Source organism: Balaenoptera ricei, chromosome 15 (assembly GCF_028023285.1).
Source record: "Balaenoptera ricei isolate mBalRic1 chromosome 15, mBalRic1.hap2, whole genome shotgun sequence".
NCBI classification, from domain to species: domain Eukaryota; kingdom Metazoa; phylum Chordata; class Mammalia; order Artiodactyla; family Balaenopteridae; genus Balaenoptera; species Balaenoptera ricei.
In genome coordinates this window covers 38493113-38499112 of record NC_082653.1, presented here as the reverse complement: position 1 = coordinate 38499112, position 6000 = coordinate 38493113, and positions in this window count along the sequence as shown.

Genomic DNA, 6000 nt, shown 5'->3' with positions numbered 1-6000 from the left:
GTGCTCCACAATGAGAGGCCGCGATAGTGAGAGGCCCGCGCACCGCGATGAAGAGTGGCCCCCGCTTGCCGCAACTACAGAAAGCCCTCGCACAGAAACGAAGACCCAACACAGCCAAAAATAAATTAATAAATTAAAAAACGAAACAAAAACAAACAAACAAAAAGGTTTGCCATAATAATCATATTTTATTCTCCCTTCTTCCTAATCGTGTGACTCCCTCCAAATGTGTTGAGTTGCATCCCATATCCACTTCCTTATCTTATCAGTAGAAAAAAGATCTGAAATGTAAGGGTCAGAGTCCTGTAGTCAGTCCAGAATTAACATTTAAGTTTGAATTCCAAGTTAAATATTGGTTCTGGTCTCTCAACTTAATATAGTCTTTTGGGAGAAAATATCCATTTTTAACAACTCTTCTGGCCATAAGACTATTGTTTAAATTTAACCTAAATCCCTCTAGTAACTGAACAAGTTCATTTCTACTCTTGGAGAGGAATTCTTCTTTACAGCTCCACAATCCCAGATATGCTTTGGAATTGAAAATTTTTGGAGTGTAGAAAGGTAATGCGGAGCATATATGGCATACTGTATTACATCTCCAGGGAGGTCTAAAGCAGCATCCTGTAACAAACACATTTAAATCTATGCAATGAAACATAAAAATTCACAGTAAGAGAGATAAATAGACATTATAAACAGTTTTATGTGCGTTCTGGTTTTGTCATTAAATTTAAAAGAAACTTTTAGTTTTCAGAGCTTTCTCTATTTGGGCACTGAATAAAAGATTGTAGATTGCAAGTTGCTATAAAAAAACTTAAAAAGAGTGAACTTAATTGGGAAAGCTGAAGGGAAACAAATTAACAACAACAGTGATATACACTGGAAAAGCTCATCTAACAGATTTCTTCCCACAAACAAGCTGGATGTGGAATGAAAATTGTCTGGCTCCTCAGGGGCCAGGTTCAGATCCCCAGTCAGGAGACCTTGCAATAAAAAAGAGACTTATTTGGATTGGGAGATGGGTTTTAGGGAGAGATGGAATGAGGGGAATATTAAAAAGCCTTGTGAGCACCTAGAAATGGCATCTTGTATTGGGCTAATTATTTTCAATGATGATTCATCCCCCCAAGCAGTTTACAGCTTTTATTTCTTCCTTTTAAAATTCATCTACATCAATGTGGTTAACAGTGGGTGGTTCAGGACAGATCCATTGTTCTTGTAGCTTTTGAGAAATCTCAGGGTCTCTTTTCAGGTCTTTTGAATTTGCATCCCAAATTGTCTGGCCCTCTTTGCTCCTTGACTGTTTTTCTTGGCCCTTGGGTCTCTGGTTATTTAACTGGCTTTTGCTCAAGGAACATAACAGGTTAGTGAAAAGAAGATAGAAATTGGGAAGCTCTAGCTCTCCTTTAAGAAATATATGCTGCTTTTTTTTCTAAACACATTTCTGAAGATTTTTCTTTTGGCATCATCTTTTAAAGAATGGATCTAAGCTAAGATGTGTCAGATCAAAGATAGATTAAAAATTCAAAAGAAATCATTTCTTTTTCTCAAATACTTTACTGAATAGAATAATCAAGCACTTCAGAAGTGTAAGTCACTTTTCGGACAGTCTCAGGGTTTTTTGTAATGTAAATTTTATCAATATATAGTGTACATACAGAAAATTGCACAAATCATAAGTGAGCAGATAGATGACTTATCACAAAGCTTACATGCTTTGTAGTCAGTGCCCAGACCAAGAAATAGAACATGACCAGCAAGCACTACAGAAGCCTGTCCTATGGTCCCCACCTCAAGAGGTGCCAGCATCCAAACTTCTAAGACCATAGATTAATTTTGTTTGATTTTAATTTCACTTTTTTAATTTTACATTTTTATTGAAGTATAGTTGATTTACAATGTTTGTACACTTTTACATTGTAAAATGATTACCATCAATGTGTTACTAACACCTACATCACATCACTTACAGTTTCATTTTTGTAGCAAACATTTAAGATCTACTCTCAGTGACTTTCAAGTATATATACGTATATATATATATATATATATATATATATATATATATATATATATATATATATAAAAAGATCCTCTGCCTATTTTTTTATCAGATTTTTTTGTTTTGTTTTGTTTTGCTATTAAGTTGTATGAGTCCTTTATATATTTTGGATGTCAACTCCTTATTAGAATATGATTTGCAAGTATTTTCTTCCATTCTGTAAGTTGCCTTTTCATTTTGTTGATGGTTTCCTCTGCTTGTGCAGAAGCTTTTTAGTTTGATGTAGTCCCATTTTATTTCTGCTTTGTTGTTATCTTTGCTTTTGGCGTCAAATCCAAAAAAATCATTACCAAGACCACTGTCAAGGATCTTACCTCCTATATTTTCTTCTAGGAGTTTTATGGTTTGGGGACTGAAATAAAATGAATTTCCTTACTTTTTTGGTTTTTGTCTTGGACAGAGCTCATGCTTTCATATCTTTAATGACTAAGGGTTGGTGGTTAAACTGGCAAAGATGAATCTTTCTTTATTACATCTGAGTATGGTAACATCAGGGGTAAGAAATGACTGTTCTTTTAAAGCCTGCAAGAATATCTCTTCCCCAATTTACTGCCTTCCTGCCCCTGGTTTGGTAGCTCTAATAAACTACTATCTTCTCAAAGATTCTCTGAGGCCCAGGACATCACGTGGGCATCAGCATCAGTCTGTATTAAGTCCATCCTTAGCACGCTCAGCAGCCTCTGAGTTTCTGCTAAGGTGCTGAAAATTTTTGAAAAGTGTGAGAATGTTTAAAGTGGACATTCTCTAAATGCCTAAGTGTGTATGAATGAGGTTGCAGAATCAATCTAACAAGCATTGGACGGCTTTAAAGTAAGACATATAATACAGATGCTCTTACAAGATTTGCATTTTATTTAGCAGTATCATTTTGTCCCTCTAGACGCCTGCTTAACTTTTGAGCACAAAAGGTATTATGGAAAAAAGTATGTATTTATTCAATTTCATTTGTCACAAGGAAGAAAAAGCAACCACTTTCCCATACTTTACTAAAACACATGCTTTCTACAAAATAGAATTCTAGAAATAGCAGGGGACAGAAACTTTTACTTACTCTATTTTCCACTTTTGCCATTATAGAAGCAATCCTGAGATTAATAATAAAAAAAATCTGAGCATCCTTCTTTGCATTGCATCTGTGTTGTGGGTTCAGTATTAAGTGATTAGAGAATAAAGAATAAATAAACAAAAAGACCTTATTAACCCTTATTAACAAAATGGCTTTTGGCTTGAGGTTTTTTTGGTTTTTGGTTTTGGTTTTTTTTTTTTAAGCTTGAGGTTTTGTTTTTTTTTTTAATGTTTTTAGTTCTTTTATTTATTTGTTTATTTATTTTTGGCTGCATTGGGTCTTCGTTTCTGTGCGCAGGCTTTCTCTAGTTGTGGCGAGTGGGGACTACTCTTCGTTGTGGTGTGCGGACTTCTCATTGTGGTGGCTTCTCTTGTTGCAGAGCACAAACTCTAGGCACACAGTCTTCAGTAGTTGTGGCACACGGGCTCAGTAGTTGTGGCTCGTGGGCTCTAGAGCACAGGCTCAGTAGTTGTGGCACACAGACTTAGTTGCTCTGCGGCATGTGGGATCTTCCCAGACCAGGGCTCAAATCCGTGTCCCCTGCATTGGCAGGCAGATTCTTAACTGCTGCGCCACCAGGGAAGCCCTAACTTGAATTTTTAAATCCTGGCGATTGAATGTACTATTTGATGGACTTTTCATAGAAAATGTAGAATGTATTTAATGAATTCAAATTAGAAACTTTGGTGGGGGGGCTCTCTTAAAATCTGGACTAAGGCATCCACAGAAACTGAAATATAAAAATCTATTAATTGCTCTTTGTGTAAAACTTTACAAAGCTATTATTAGAACTGTTATAATCAAAGGTGTCAATACAGAAAAGTTTATGGCTGTAGAAATTTTTATTCTGCATATAGGCTATGCAGAAATACCACCTACTCACTTCTCAGGAATTTTCACTGCCCACCACCAACCTGTTTTCACTGAGATACCAAGCTTTATTTTCATGTTTGCATTTTTTGGTTTGCCTCTAGAGAATAATTAGGCAGAACCAACAACACTGAAGATAATTAAAAGGTTGCAATAGATTTCAGAGGTAGCAAGAAATAACACCGAGCAAAGTATAGAGCTTTATGCACTATAGCAAAAAAGTGGCTGGATTTTGAACCTATAAACCAACCGGATTATATTTGTAGTGTGAATATACAGTTAGGTTACCACGAAGTTGTCTTAGTGTTTTCCCCAAATAATCTTTTTACCTTGAGTCAATGCATAGAATCTCAAAACCACTGTTCCTTATTCTTTCTAAATTAATTACAGACTGAGGTAATCTAAGGTCAAAATAGCAGTACCTATTTTATGGAGATTTAATTGACATATACATTGTATAAGTTTAAGATGTACAAGGTGATGATTTCATAAATGTATATATTGTGAAATGATTACCACAGTAAGGTTAGTTAACACCTCCATAAGTTAATATACTTATCTTGTGTGGGGGGGGATAAGAATATTTAAGATTTAGTCCCTTAGCAACTTTCAAATATATAACACACTATTGTTAACTATAGTCACTATGCTGTACATTAGATCCCCAGTATTTATTCACCTTAAAACTAGAAGTTTGTACTCTTTGTCTAACATCTCCCCATTTTCCCCATCCCCCAGCCCCTGGCAACCACCAGTCTAGAGTCTGTCTGTATGAAACATGTCTATTCATGTCCTCTGAACTGGATTAATTGTATTATTTAACTTATTTATTTATGTTTTTTGCTATCGAGTTGTATGAGTTCCTTATATATTTTGAATATTAGCCCCTTATCAGATAGATAATTTGCAAATATTCCTTAGATTGCCTTTTTATGTTGTTGGTTCTTTCTTTTGCTGTAAAGCAGCTGTTAGTTTGATGTAGTCACACTTGTTTATTTCTATTTTTACTGCTTGTGCTTTTGGTGTCATATCTAAAATATCATTGCAAAACCAATGTCAAGAAGTTTTTCCCATATGTTTTCTTCTAATAGTTTTACAGTTTCAGGTTTTAAATTTAAGTCTTTAATCCATTTGCAGCTGGAGTGAGTGGTGTAAGATAGGGGTCAGATTTCATTATTTTCCAGGTGATTATTCATAGACTTCTCTCTTAGAACTACATTTACTGCATCCCATAAGTTTGGGTATGTTGTGTTTCCATTTTCATTTGTTTCAAGATATTTTTTATTTCTCTTTGATTTCTTCTTTGACCTATTGTTTGTTTAGGGGTGTGTTGTATAATTTCCACATATTTGTGAATTTTTCAGTTGCTCTCCTGTTATTATTTCTAGTGTTACACCATTTTGATCAGAAGAGATCCTTGGTATGATTTCACTCTTCTTAAATTTTCTAAGACTTGTTTTGTGACATGATCTGCCCTGGAGAATGTCCCATGTGTACTTGAGATGAATGTGTATTCTGCTGCTATTGGATGAAATGTTCTGTGTATGTCTGTTAGGTTCATATGGTCTAAAGCCCAGTTTAAGTCCAATGTTTCCTTACTGATTTTCTGTCTGAATAATCTATCCATTGTTGAAAGTGGGCTATTGAAGTCCTCTAATATTATGGGTTGTTGTCTATTTCTCCCTTCCGATCTGTTACTATTTGTGTAATATATTTAGGTCCTCTGATGTTGGGTGCATATATTGGGTTGGCCAAAAAGTTCATTCGGGTTTTTCTGTAACATCTTACGAAAAACCTGAACGAACTTTTTGGCCAACCCAGCCTACTTACAATTGTTGTATCCTCTTGATGAAATGACCCTTTTATCATCATATAACAACCTTCTTTGTTTCTTGTTACTGTTTTTGAGTCTATTTTGTTTGATATGAGTATAGCTACCTCTGTTCCCTTTTGATTTCCATTTGCTTGGAAAATATCTTTCAATCCCTCCACCTTGAACTTA